The following is a 15,401-nucleotide window of genomic DNA, read 5'->3' as shown; positions in this document are numbered from 1 at the left end:
CCACTATGCTGCCAGAGTTTCCTCTGGTTATGACTTGTTACAGATGCAAGTGCCACATGTCACTGAGAAATCGTAACAGCTTGGTCATGTCAACTGAGGAAATATGGATTCAAAGAATTTGCTCTTTACAGCATTTTTCAGAACAAACCACTTTGTGGTCAGCGAAGGGATTACATCTGGGGTGTCCGAAAATAAAGTCATTTCAAAAGCAGGATGAAATGAAAGGACTTAAAATAGCATGTGTAGGGATAGGTTATTTTATTCCCAAGAAGGCATGACAGTTTTGGACACTTAGTTAGCACAGCAGGTGATGACAATGAAACCTAAGAAACCTGATCACTTTAACATGATCTTCTGCAAGGGTCTTAAAACTACCATCTGATTAATTCACATTCCAGTGAATTTTTCTTTTCTTGATGTCTGCAGTATTATTGAACCCAAGTTCATGTGCCCCAGCAAGCCAAAATGATGGAGTTTGGAGCAGAGAAAGGTTTATTGCAAGGGCCAAGCAAAGAGAATGGGCAGCTCTTGCTCAAAAGATTTGAATTCCCCTGTGGTTTTCAGGGAAGAGTTTTTAAAGGCAAAATTTGGGGTGAGCATTGCAGGGTGTGTGACTTTCTTCTGATTGGTTGGTGGGGAGGTAACAAGGTGGCTGCCAGGAGTCTTAGTCTTCAGGCTTCTTGTTCCAGCCAGTCTGGGATCCACGTACTTGTGCTCAGCCTGAAGTTACCAACCTCCACCTGGGTGGGGGTCTTAGTTCTTACAGAAGAACTCAGAGATATGCATCAGATTGTTATGTATATCCCATGAGGAGGAGCTAGGACTCTGCTTTATGCCTGCACTATTGTTTCTTGACTACTTTTCCTTTGTTTCTGCATTCCCTCAGTCCCCTAATTAGTAACTGTTTGAATCTGCCCTTTGGAGGGCAGGTCTAGGAGGCTAAAGCCTTTTCCCTACAAACAAGAAGCAGGAGACACAGAAAGGATTTTGTACCCCAGGAGGGCCCCGCAGGGTCCTGCTTGGTTTCAACAGTACTGTTTGTTATAGGTGGAAAAGGGTAAGACAGTGTTGTGAGTTGAAACCTCTTTCTCTTGGTTTGAAAAATCAAATGAGACAAATATAATATTGTTGTTTTCAAAGCAATAGGATTTCTTTTCCTGTTTAGAGGCTGATGGGAATATTTCCTTCAACTTTGTATGTAAGAAACAAGAACCTACTTTTCTGTTTCATTTCGGACCTTCCTGGCAAAGACTTACTGCTGACACGGGTCTGGAACAGGCTGGTATTTTCCTCCTGGTTTATACTTTAGCAGAGTTGTATTATGAATTCAGCTCCCACATGCATAATCATCCTACTTTGCAACCAGGCAAGGTAAAGATGGACTACTTATATCTGTGCTAGATTTTCTGGAAACAGGAAGAAAAATGTTTTCTAGAACAGTAACAAGGAAAAACAGTAAGAATGTGTCTGTCAGGGACTGAGGATTTCTTTGTAATTAATGATAGTGTTTGTATGAGGTGATTTGATAACTGCATCCTATAATCTGTTGAATCCATTTTGCCTCCTTGGCTGGGCACAATCATTTCTAGAAACTAGAGTTTAGCTTCATTTATTTTCTTCATTGTTTTACTGTTGTCCTCTTATTTTACCTTTATTACTTGTTTCCTTCTGTTTAATTTGGGTTTAATTCGCTTATTAAAATGAAAATTTAGATCACTGATTTGAGAATGTCTTTTCTATATAAATCATGTAATACTATACATTTTCCTCTAAGCATTGCTTTAGCTGCTCTCTACCATTCAGTATGTTGTATTTTAATTTTCATTAAGTTAAAAATGTTTGAAAATATTCCATGAGATATCTTCTTTGACTCCTGGGTTATTTAGAAGCATGTTTTAAAATTTTTCCAAATCTTTGGGGGATTTTTCAAACATCTTTCTATTTTTAATTTCTAGTTTAATTGTGGTCACAAAACATACTTTATAAGAATTCTACTTTATAAAAATTTATTGAGTCTTTTTTATGTCCCAGAATATACTCTATTTTGTAAATGTTTTGTGTGCATTTGGAAGAAAAAAAATGTGTATTCTACTGTTGTTGGGGAGAATATTCTATAAGTATCAGTTAGGTCAAGTTAGTTGATAGTGTTGTTCATGTTTTCTATATCCTATTGATTTTTTTGTCTAATTGCTCTATGTTATTGGAAGAAAGTTTTTGAAACATTTCAGCTGTAATTTAGGATTGTCTATTTCTCTTTTCAATTTTATCAATATTTGGTTCATGTATTTTAAAGTTCAAAATGTATTTGTATACATATTAGGTGTACAAACATTTAGAATTATTACATCCTTTAGATGAATTGATCCCACATTAATTATGAAGTGTCCTCTTTTACTCCTGTTAACATTTCTTATTCTAAAAATCTGCTTCATCTGAAATTAATATATCCATTCCAACTTTATTATGCTTAGTATTTGCATAGTATATTTTATTCCATTCTTTTATTTTTAACTTAATTGTGTCTTCAAATTTTAAGTGGCTTTCTTGTAGACAGAATAAAACTGGGTAGTTCTTTTAAGTTCAGTTTGATGATCTCTGACTTTTAAATGGAACATTTAGCCATTTGCATAGGTTTTTTTCTTATTTTTTATTTTCTATTTGTCCTATCTATTCCTTGATACTTTATTCCTATTTTCTGCCTTCATTTAAGTTAAGTACTTTTATGATTCATTTTATCTTCTTTATTGGCTTTTATTTTCCTCAGCAGTTGCTTTAAGGTTTAGAGTACACACCTTTAACTTATCATAGTCTACTTGCAAATAATGTTACACCACTACATACAGTGTAAGAATCTTACTGTAGTATACTTTCATTTTCTTCTTCCTGACCTTTTTACTATTGCAGTGATCGATGCTTCTACATGCTCTAAATCCCCAAATACATTATTATTTTTGCTTTGAATAATTATCTTTTAAAGATATTTATAAATGAGAAAACCAGTTTTTAAAAGGATTTTACATTTACCCGTATGTTTGCCATTTTCAGCATTCTTTATTCTTTTCTGTAGATTTTAGTTTCCACCTGTTACCATTTTCCTCTGCCCAAGCACTTCCTTTAATATTGGTTTTTGTGCATGTTTGATGGCAATGAATTTTCTCAGCTTTCTTTCTTTCTTTCTTTTTTTCTTTCCTTTTCATCTGAAAAACAACCTTTTTTTATGTGTTCATTTTTGCCAGATGTTTTTGCTCTTTATAGAATTATTAAGTTCTTAAAAGATGTTATACCATTGTGTTCTGGCTTCTGTACTTCTTGACAAAAATTCTGCTATAATCATATCTTTGTTTGGAAAAATATATTTTCTCCAACATGGCTGATTTTAAGATATTTTTTCCTTTATCACTGGTTTTCAGTAATTTTGTATGATGTGCAGTTGTGTGAATTTCTTTTTCTTTCTTTTGCTTTGGATTTGTTAAACTTCTTGGATATCTGGGTTAATTGGTTTTATCAAATTTGGAAAAACGTCAGCCATTATTTCTTTACTAGTTATCCATTTTATACATATTAGTGTATATATGTCAATCCCAATCTCCCAATCCATCACACCATTATTTCTTTAAATATTTTCTCCCTTCCCCCTACATTCCCATATCTGTGATTCCAATTGTACATACTCTAGACCACTTGTTATTGTTTCACAGGTCACTAATGCTCTTTTTTTTTTTTTTTGGTGGGGGAAGTGTCTTTTTTAGTCTTTTTACCTCTCTTGCTTCCTTTTGAATCGTTTATATTCCTATGTTTTGGATTCACTGATCTTTTGTATAATCTATTGTTAATCACATACAATATAATTTTTTCAATTTCAGATATTGCTATTTTCATCTCATGAACTTCTGTTTGGGTCTTTTTTATATCTTCCATTTTTCTCTTCATCATTTTAATGTGTTTTTCTAATCCTTGAATTTATGAAGCATTTATAATATTCATAATAGCTGTTCTAAAGTCTTTGTAGTTTCATTACTTCTGTCATATATGGATCTGTTTCTGTTGATTGATTTTTCTCTTGATTATGGGGCAAATATTTTCCTGATTCTTACATGCTGGTAATTTTTCACTGGATGTTGAATATCATTGTTACATCTTATTTTGTTTTTGTTTTTTAATTTCTTTAAAGAGTGTTGATTTTGTTCTGATGTACAGTTAAGTTATTTGGAACTAGTTTGATCCTTCTGAGGCTTTCCTGAATCCAGAGAAGCCTTTTGTCTCAAGCTAACTTAGCCCCACTACTAAGGCAATACCCTTCTGGCCATTCTACTCATTTTCCTGTATATTATAAAATCTCTCTACTCTGGCTGGGGGGAACATGAACTATTCCCAGCCCTATTTGAGCTCTACAACTTGTTCACCTTCTGCTCTTCAGTGGTTCTTTCCCTGGCTTTGGGTAGTTTCTTCTTTTGCATTCCAGAGCTGTGCTCAGTCATAGACCCAATGGTATTTTTCCATAGCTCTTTGGAGCTCTCTCTCTGTGCAGCTTTATCCTCTCCAGTACTCTTTTCTACAAATTTTAGCTACCTTGAGCTTCTTGACCACTAATCTCAAATTTAGGAAGACTGCCAGGTTCTGTTTGGATTTCCCCACTCTGTACTTCAACCTGGAAACTTCTAGGCTGTAAGTTGGAGCACTTGTAGAGTTTTTCTCATGTGTTTCCCTTCTCTCAGGGATCATAGTTCTGTGAGGTTTATTATCCAATGTTTTAAAACCACTGCTTCCTATGTAGCTGTCTCGCGGCTAGCAATGGGAGTCTCCAGCTGGAGACAGTCATGTCACTCCTCAACTGTTATATCTCATTGGATTTTTTATATTCAGGAGCCAGTATAGAGTAACAAGAAAGAATCAGGCCATGGAAACAGACAATCCAGGCCTCAGCCATAGCTCTATTTAAGTATGAATTAATTTAATTATTCAATTTATTCATGACTGTATTCTTTTATTTTTATAATTTTTAGTGAATATTACTTTGTGCTAGGCATTGTGCTATATTCCAGCTTTAGTTCATCATCTATAAAATAGGGAGAAATAACACCTACCTCATGGTGGTAGATTGCAAAAGTGGCCACAAATTATTCCAAGTTTTCTTTCTGATCTTGCATTATGACCTTGCAGCTTCTCCTATCAATTTCCTTTACTCATTAAATCTGGGCTGGCCTGTGACTTGCTTGGGTCTGTATACTGTGGTGGAATTGATGTGTGTGATTTCTGAGCCTTGACCTGAGGAGACTTTGCAGGTTTCCTCTCTCTGTCTTAAAACCTTGTGCCTGCCAAGTGATTAGGTCTGAGCTGGCATGCCAAAGAATGATGAAGTGGAAAGATGCATTGGTTATCCTAGCTATGCTAGTTAAGTTATTGTAAACCAGTCAGCCCCAGCCTACCCACTAGTCTATTATTATCAGGCACTGTACTATATTCTAGCCTCAGTTTATCAGTTTAAGTGAGCCCAGCTAAGAACTACTGAGCAGTATTATGTGGTATCTGTGAACATATTAGTTAGTTGATGTTTTTGACTGACTGAATGGAAGATAAATAAGTTACATAGTTGTACATAGGTTTTTTTTTTTTGCGGTATGCGGGCCTCTCACTGTTGTGGCCTCTCCCGTTGCGGAGCACAGGCTCCGGACGCGCAGGCTCAGCGGCCATGGCTCACGGGCCCAGCCGCTCTGCAGCATGTGGGATCTTCCCGGACGGGGGCACGAACCCGTGTCCCCTGCATCGGCAGGCGGACTCCCAACCACTGCGCCACCAGGGAAGCCCTGTACATAGGTATTTTTGAGTAAATAAGTTTTAAATTTCCACTTAGAAGTCATTTCCTCTGGGAAATTTTGCTGACATCTCTGACTAAATTATATTTCCCAACTATATTCTCTTAGTGCATGCTATATTTATTCTTTATGAGTCAACAATTGAATAATTATTTCTGTAACTCATTATTATCCAACTCCTCTATTCCACAATAAACTCTGCTTCAACATTTATGCCTGACATTTAATGCAGTGCCTGACACTTGGTAGATATTTGGTAAACATTGTTTAGATGTATGAGTAAGAGGTAAAGTAGGTTAAGGACTGAGAAATGTCACCTGGATTTAATAACAAAGAAGTCATTAACACACACGTTGACAGCAATTTCAGTGGATTGATGGGAAAAGACATGAGACCACAGGTGCATGAATATTGCAAAAAGCATTGAGAAAACAGAAAAGAAACCCAAGTCCAAGTTACTAACTTTATTTCAAAATGCAAATTCATTTTATGCTTGATTATGTTTTTCTTTTAAATTACTAAAATTAAATCTAAAGTGTCAGGTAAAAATATTTTTATTAATTTAATCATTAACATGTCTCAGAATCAGCACACAGAGGATCTTAATAAGCAACAAATGCTCTTGTGATACTAACCTCTCTCAGTTTCACTTGCACACTTGTTTTGAATTCTCCAGAATTTGGCAGTCAAGAGGACACATCATAATAGAATAAGGCAATATGTTCAATTTGGTTACTATGGACTAATTGAAGAGGCTCCAGAGAAACGGTCATTTGGATATTTGAATAAAAATCCCATTTAAAATCGATTGAAGATTTACCTTTCAGGACCTGATATGTACCTTTCAGGACCTGATATTTCCTTTACTTCTCTTGTGGCAGAAAGGATGCATCTTTGTGTGTTTACTCTCTGCCTTGGAAACTGATTTCATTGTTTTAAGTGTCAGTTTTCATCATCATGTAAAGTGAAACACCAGAATGGAATGACCTTTACTTTCAGTGACATAAATATTTCAAAAGAAACAGACCTTTTGAGTTCAGGAAAGGGTGTGTCAGATGCACAGGTGTCAGTGCAGGTTAATGTGTTGTCTTTCACCACTGGCCCTCTGGACTGTAATTTGACTTGGCGCACACGTGTGCAGAAGATCGGCCATCTCCATCCTGACTCTCAGAACCACCTCCCTATTAGAAAGCCATCAGACAAATAATTCACTCTCAACCCCATCATCGGCCTCCTAGAGAAAGATTGGGTTGAGATGCTGAGAAAATGAAAGCCAGGCTCTCGAGCAGGCAGTTGGCCTGGGCATATTTTTCCTGCTATATTGTGCTTCCCATTAAGCAGCTCATGAGTCTTTGTCACAGGTGAGTGACACTGAACTGAAAAGAGAATGATTCCTAATGAAGGGAAGTCCCAGAGACATTTTTGGAAAGGAAAATGTACCAAGCTAAACACAGGAGTACAATATATCTTCAGGTAACAAACATGGGCATGTGAGATGTTTATGAGCATGAAAGAGATTAATCAGAGTAATCTATAAGGGGCAGAGAATGGAGGTGTAAGCTTCTCCAGAAAAAACGTGCCAAGTTTCTTTAAAACATTAGAAGTCTTGTAAAATGGACAGGCTGAAGTAGTTGTCCATTCATTCTCCTTGATTCTTTTTACATAACATTCACTTATTCTTTATGACCGTACTTAAAGAAGCCATCTGGTAAAGTTAATGGTAAACTACCTACTCCTCTGTTCTATGTTGAGAACTGAGACTTTTGTATCACCTTTTAGACGGTCCTTGACTCGTGCATACATTCTACAGAATACCTTGTTTATGAGGTCAGAATACAGCAGGCTGCAGTCCTGGAGTTACCTTGATTGGTACTTATTTGTGACTCCCTGCTCCTCTAAAAGCGAGCTGCCAGGCTCAGTAGAGAGTGACAGCACATCAGAAGCTCTGGTAACATCTCCAGCAGTAAATCTTGATCGCATTTATGCATCTTACATTGCCGTCATTACTATATTTCCAACGTGCCCTTTTCACATGGTCATTTTATTGCTCCCTTTGAGTTGCCAAAGTTCCCTGACTCCATCTCTCACTGCCAAAGAAGGCATTAAACTCTTCAGCTGGTCTTATCATCTTCCCGAAAACAATAAAGGACGTTTTGTATGCCTTTAGTGAAATGTGTTCAATGTGCCAACAAGACTGGAGTTAGGCCTGTATTGCAGCGCAGGCTTGAGTCCAGCTAGAAGGGTTACGGCTTCCTCTATTCTCTTCTATCCCAGCACAGCTTTGGAATTGACATCTCACTGAATGTAGAGCATACATTTGGTGACTTTTCTTCTAGACACTAAATTCATTTTAGGCTTATTTGTGTATACTTTCAAAATGTTAAGTTATTACAAATTTGTTTTTGAAAAATGGCACAGAATTGAACAGTCATGAGAAGAAACTGTCACAAATTGAAGAAAAAAGTGTGACAAGTGGGGCGTCCTGGGATTTCATTCTAAGTCATTGCAATATTTAGAGGTCATTTCTGCAGATAAGGAGAAATGACCAGTTCCTTTAGAAGGCGTAGGATGGACCACATAGTAGTAAATACTTAAACAAAAAATCATTGGGAGAAAATTTCTATGTAATTTGAAATGATGTGCTCTGTTTATATCAAAGTTTGTGTGTAATTTACAGCACACGTATGTAAAAACATTGTCTTTTGAATATAGCAATTCTGTCTTCTCCTGGATTTGACTTTAGGAAATGCTTTCTCCTTAATTTAGTTTAGTTACTTGAATCACTATTATGATATCTGGAAGTTTAGTAAGTGTGGCAAGACTGATAATTTGACCAAATCTGTTCTCCCCTTCTGTCATGAAAATGGAGTTGTGATTGAGTCCAGGCCTCTTAGCTGGACTGCATTTCCCAGTCCCCCTGCAGTTAGATGGCCAAGTTCTTGTCAACAGAATGTGAGCAGAAGCGATGTGTCTGGGTCTGGAAATTAAAACATTGAACAAGCCTCCTCTAGACTCTTTCTGGATATGGTAGGTATCTAACTTCTTTTGTGTTCTAGAAGATGGAGGAACAATAAGGTGGCAAGAACCTGGGTCTTGAATGACTACACCTAGCAGATCTGTCCTGTCCATCAGAACTGCTCATTACAGTTCTGTTACATGAGAAAGAAATTTCTATATTCTGTAAGCCACTGTATGTTGGGTTCTCTTTGTTGGAGGAGCTCATCCTTTAATATAACAAACACAGTTATAACCCCATTTAATCGGGAAATGATGTGTGCTGCTTATGTCCAGGTTTATGTGTGGTTTTAAAACTTAAGAAACAAATAGACTTTGAAAATGTTTCTGACATATATACGCTACAGATACTATGTCTAAATAGACAACGAATGAGAACCTACTGCACAGCACAGGGAACTCTACTCAGTGTTCTGCTATGACTTAAATGGGAAGAAAATCCACAAAAGAGGGGATTTATGTATACATATAGCTGAGTCACCTTGCTGTACACTAGAAACTAATACAACATTGTAAAGCAACTATACTTAAATTAAAAAATAATAAAATTTAAAAATCTCAAAAAAATGTTTCTTCTCTAATTGGAGATACAAACACCACTGTACATTTTTCATAATTTATTTTTTCATACATATATAATAAAAAGTTTTCTCCTTTATTATCCAGTGTTGATGAGAGTGTGAGGAATCTTGGACTTTTATACGGCGTGGGGTGTAATTATTACAGTCTTTTTGAAGCTCTTTGGTGGTTATCCATCAGAAACAAAACCTGAATCACCTTCGGGTTTTACTCCTTGAAACCTGCCTTCCAGAAAGTTTGCATATGTGAAAAGACAAGAATTGCAGAGATTTTTTTGTCACAGGAAAAACTGTAGACAACCCAAGCATCTAACGATACAGAAATGATTACATGGATTATGGGGAAATCCATGCTATGAGATCCTCATTAAGAAAGATGAGACATGGTCACATATTCGGACATGGAAAGATGACTAGGAAGTAGTAAAATAAATGCATCAGTGTGCATATTATGGCACTACTTAAGTAAAAATGCCTATGGGTGTGTGTGTATATGTGTGTTTCTGAGAGTGTATATGATCAGAGGAAGAAATGGAGGCTGCAATAATATGCTTTTGTGCTCCTTCATTTTCTGCAGTATATAACATATAATGGAAGCCAGATGTTGACCCAGATATAAGGAGCTTCATCCATCCCATCATCCAGAGTGTGAAAAGCTGCATTCGCCTGAATCAATACATTTGTGGCCTGACCTGGAAAAGCATAGGAAGATAGTGCATCAGAGTTACTTCCATCGAGGTGAAGGGGATTTGTGGCATAGCTTGGAACACAAAGGGGGACTATATCACTTTTCCATTCTATATCCTTCTCTGTCCTTTGACTTTTAAAGTATGTCCCATGGCTCCCCAACTCAAATACAGCGTAATATTTAGAACCACAAAATATTTAAAGTGTTTGGTGAAAATGTATGCACCGTAGGAACTTTTTAAGAGTGTCAGATACTAATGCTGTGATGGAATTTAATATCTCAAAACCACGGGCTTCAAAGAAATTAGACTTGATCTAAGCCTCCGGATCAGAAATAAAATAAAAATGGAAAATATGACTTATACTGGAACTCTTCAAGCAACTTTTGGCTTTTTCTGTGAGAACACTACAGCTTCCCTGTTGGTAAACTTGGGAATAATGGAGAAAGTCTTGTGAGCTGGGAGCTTCTAGGCTGAATGTTTAACTGCAGCTGGGAGATAGCTGTTCCAAAGAGAGTTGAAGACAACACCAGGTTAACAAGCAGACAAGACTGTTAAATGTGGCTTTTAAAAAGCCAGGCCCTTTGCAAAAAGGGAGGTGGATACACATCCCATCCCTTGTTAAGTTTTCAAAGAAGAGATAAATGAGTATTATTATTTTTGTAAAATTTTATTGAAGTATAGTTGCTTTACAATGTTATGTTCATTTCTGCTGTCCAGCAAAGTGAATAAATGAGTATGCTTTAGGATTAATAATATGCTTTGAAGCTTCCTTTTCAGAAACAAAAATTAAAGGGAAAAACACCTTGAACTATTATTTTAACTGCTTAGTGATGTATCTATATATACATTATATATAGATATATAATGTATATATATCACATCATATATATATATATATATATATAGTTTTAAACTGAACTTTGTGGTGGTTTTAAACATTTATTCAGGGCCAACTATAAGATGAACATGGAATAGGTCTCAACTTCTGAGACAGTAGGATTTTCAGAGGTTTAGAAATTCAAACTCATATAAAATAAAATATTATTTTAAATGCTCTTAACCGCTAAGGAAAATAAAACCATACCCAAACCTTCCTTTTCTCATCTAGTAATATTATGGGTGGGTATGTTAAAGTCATTTAAATAAGTTAAAAGGAAGCTCACATCCAAAGGTTATTTCCACAGGCTACTCTGGAAAATACCAGTGCTTGGCATGAGTGGTTCTAGACTGTTCTGCCAGAGCGTTCAGTAGAGTAGTGACAGTCAACCTCCAGTTTGGATTGTCCTAGTGTAAAAGTAGAATATATTCTCGGGAAAAGCAGGCATGCTATCAGGTGTTCATTCAACACATATTCATGAATCCCCATATGGGTTTAGGGAAAGAAAGTTTAACTACGCTGTAGGTTTCCCCCAAAGGGAAAGAGAGTATTAATCAAATACTTATAAGGTGAAAGCACTATAAATAATGCTATTAAAATTCTTTGGGATCTTAAGTAAGGGTAGAAAACCCCCTCTAATCTGTTAATGGTTTCACAGAGGAGGTGACATTTAAAAGAGTCTTTCAGGATACCTAGGATTATCACCAAATACAGAAAGAGACAGGTGAAGTAGAGGCATGGGCGTATAGCACGTCTTAAATACAGACTGTATGTAAGAACGTGAAATTATAACAGGGTAGCATTTTGAAAAATTAGATTGTTACATTCAAAATAGGATTTTGCCAACAGGCAATAGTTTGAGAGAATAAGGACTTTAAAAATTATTTTAGTTCTTATTTAACATTAAAGATTGAGCCTGATGGCTACCGTAGCTGCTTTTCTGATTGTATAGAATAGGTAACTTTGATCATTGTTTCAGCTTAGCCATGAGAATGGAGTTTGGAAAATGAAAGATGTGGCCTGGAGTAAAGTAAAAGGTATCTTAATTTTGGGGATTACTGGGAGGCACTGTGAGAGTCGGAGGACTGAGAACAAAGATAAAGTTTGGAAGATACTAGGGTCCCTCCACCATGCTCCCCAGTACACACTCAAGACTGAGCTGGTGGGGAGAGAATGCTTTTGAAATACTGGAGAAGATATGGAACTCCAAGAACCAGGGAGCTTTGGTTCTGTTCCAGAAGGAAAGAACTTGTAGGCTGCCTCCAAGTCAGTTGAGGGACATTTCCATATTACAAATAAACATGGTAGCAGAGTGTGATTAAGCAGAAGGGGACTGTATTATTCCTTATAGAACATTCTTGATTCCTGTGTAATGTGGATGGAGGAAGCTGTTGTGGTGGGAATGAGGAACTCTACAGCAAATGCACTGGGTTGTGCCATCTGGTAAGGGACCAAGTGACTAATGTAGTCAGACCTCAGTGTATGGTCGGGGTCCAAAGAGTGGTCAGAGCTAAGAGGAGCCTGAGTTGTCCAAGAAACTTTATAAAGTCAGCAGAGACCAGGCCGACAGATCATTGGCAAGGACAATCTAGGGATCTAAGGACCACCTTTCCCAGCTCCTGAAAAGCACTGAGAAAGACACCAACATCCAGTGCCAACCCCTTTTTCCCTTGCCATTAGTGAGGTTGAAAAAGCCGGCTAATCACTTTGGATTCGTCGCTTACCGACTGGGGTGAATATTTGACCAAGTATTGATCAATGAGCTATACGTGGAATTTGCTGGGGGTGGCTTTTGTATAATGATTTTTTATCTGGATAAGATAGGGATATGGCTGGGAGCATGCTCCTGAAGCTTCCTTTCTTTGTCCACGAAGCTAGAAATCTGAGGAAAATGCCACTATGCTAAGCGTGTGGAGTGAAAACCAGAAAGAGCTTCTCATCCATGTTAGCACAGAACAGATAAACTAACAACAGCACTTACTGATCTTTGGATTTTTTTATCATGGAAAAACAAACTCCTATTTATTTGGCCACAGTTAATCATCTGATCTATAATTTTCAGCCTTTTCATCAAAAGTTTATCAAAAATTTTACTGTCTGATAATATGTAAGTTTATTGAGAGTCTATCTAATGAATGGTGAGCAAGGTCCTACCCTAATCTCATACATATAGATGTCTAGAAGACAGATGTCTCTGCTGGAGTCATCTAAGCCAAGACTCGGTTATCTAAGAGTGATTGAAGCAAGCTGAAGATTTCAACTTTTTTCCCTCCAAAATAAATCATATTTTCCGCTACTCTACAAATTGTAATATGGGTAAATTGCTAGCCCTATCACAAAATGTTTAGAAATTATGAGATTCAGTGAGCTGGAAAAATATTTTTTTTAGTGTCAGGAGTTGAACTGGAGGAGAATGAGATAGGAAGGTCAAGTGGCAGCCAGATTGTGAAGAAACTTGTATGCTGCAATTTAAACACGGATTTTGAAAAGAATATATATATAAAACTGAATAACTTTGCTGTACACCTGAAACTGACACATTGTAAATAACTGTATTTCCATAAAAATTTTTGAAAAATAATTTAAAATTAAAAAAATGGACTCTGACTTGTAGGTCATTGGGAATCATGGAAAAGTTTAAAATGGGAGATTAATACCAAATTAGTATTTTAGGAGGATTGTTTTGGTAACTATGTAGAAGGAAGATTGGAGGGGACATAGAACAGGGACAATGAGAATTATAAAGAAGATAATGTAGTTACATGTTAACTTCATACCTGGAATATGGTTATTGATACTTGTTGAAAGAATTTAACCTTTAGTTCTGGATTTGCCTAAAATTGTCAACATATTAAATATCAGATATAGATGACAAAAACTCGAGATTTAAGTCTTTGTTTAAAATTATTTTAATATAATCAAAATATTTGCTAATAACACTTCTTTTTCATGACTAAATAAAAGCAAACAACTGTTAGATTTTTAAATTGCAATTTATGTGAACTTGCATGTATTAGCTTCATCTCAGCAGGTGCACAAGAACTGTTTAATGACTGACAGGCTGCATTGAATTCAACAACTTTTTACTGTATTCATTGCATTTTCAAACAGTTTTTCTAACATCTTGCCTATGGATTTGGCCACTATAACACCCAGCTTTTCTGAGGCAAATACAGTTTCCAATTTTGTGTCCTAATCTCATAAACATATTTTTCCTTGTCAAATCACAGGTTTCACTTTTTGTTTCAGAAATGTTAGTCTGTATTCTTATACTATAATAAACCTAAGAAATGTCACAAATGATCACATTGCTTATAGTTTCTTTGCCTTTTTGCTATAGAAACAAATGAAACAAAATGACCCCCAATTCTCAATGTCTCAGTTATGTATATAGAAATGAATATCCTAAAACAATCCTCTGAGTCCTTTTAACCTGTAAGCTTCTATTTTCAAGCAGTAACCACCTTCAGTGTGAGACAAGTGCCCCCTTGCCTCTTGTTTAGATCTCCTCTAACTGCCAAGATTAAACATTTAACTACCTGTAGTTTATAAAAAATTTATCCAACCATTGCCTAAAATAGGTCTGTGTTTGTTGTTGCGCTTTTATTTATTTATTTTTCTAAAGGACAAGACCCATGAGGATTCATTCACAGAGCTGGTAAGACTGTTGGTGACTGCTCGTTCCCATGGTGGAGTGAGCTGCATGTGAAGGAAGCAGGGGAGAGAAGAAGCAGCATGGCTGTAAGCATATCTGCATCTATAGTTACGTTATAGTGTAAAATAGAGCTGCCATACGAGCCAGCAATCCCACTTGTGGGCATATATCCGGAGAAAAACATGGTTCAAAAGGATGCATGCACCCCAGTGTTCATGGCAGCACTGTTTACAATAGCCAAGACATGGAAGCAACCTCAATGATCATCAGCAGAAGAATGGATAAAGAAGATGTGGTAGATATACACAATGGAATATTAGCCATTAAAAAGAATGAAATAATGTCATTTGCAGCAAAATGGATGGACCTGGAGATTATCACACTAAGTAGGTTGGACAGAGAAAGACAAATACCATATGATATCGCTTATATGTGGAATCTAAAAAAAATGTTGCAAATAAACTTATTTACAAAACAGAAACAGACTTGCAGACTTAGAGAAGGAACTTAATATTTACTGGTGGGGAAGGGTAGTTTGGGATTTTGGTATTGACATGCACACACTGCTATATTTAAAATGGATAAATAACAAGGACCTACTGTAAAAAAAAATTAAAATAATAAAATTAAAAAAAAATTTTTTTAAATGTAAAAAAAAACCCCAATAAACAGAAACCTCAACTAAATAGAGCTGGGAGACCAGAAGGGGGAGTTCTCATGCCCTGAGGTAATAGCAGAGCCCAACAGGAAGGACTCAGCCAATAGAAAGCTACG

General features: G+C 36.4%; 1 protein-coding gene across 2 annotated transcripts in view; it reads left to right on the top strand.

The window, feature by feature from the left end:
• BCKDHB (branched chain keto acid dehydrogenase E1 subunit beta) overlaps positions 1-15,108 on the top strand; it is a 299,229-nt gene extending 284,121 nt beyond the window's left edge. Inside the window, exons 11-12 of one of the 2 annotated variants that reach the window (XR_009543796.1) lie at positions 9,984-10,144; positions 14,598-15,108. The gene's annotated coding sequence lies outside the window, so the exon portion shown is untranslated. The remainder of the gene's footprint in view (positions 1-9,983; positions 10,145-14,597) is intronic. The other variant, XM_060167628.1, reaches the window with a different exon arrangement.
• The last annotated feature ends 293 nt before the right edge of the window (positions 15,109-15,401 follow it).

The sequence above is a fragment of the Lagenorhynchus albirostris genome, chromosome 12 (genome assembly GCF_949774975.1).
Source record: "Lagenorhynchus albirostris chromosome 12, mLagAlb1.1, whole genome shotgun sequence".
In the NCBI taxonomy this organism is placed as follows: Eukaryota; Metazoa; Chordata; class Mammalia; order Artiodactyla; family Delphinidae; genus Lagenorhynchus; species Lagenorhynchus albirostris.
This window is presented reverse-complemented; position numbering and strand designations above follow the sequence as displayed.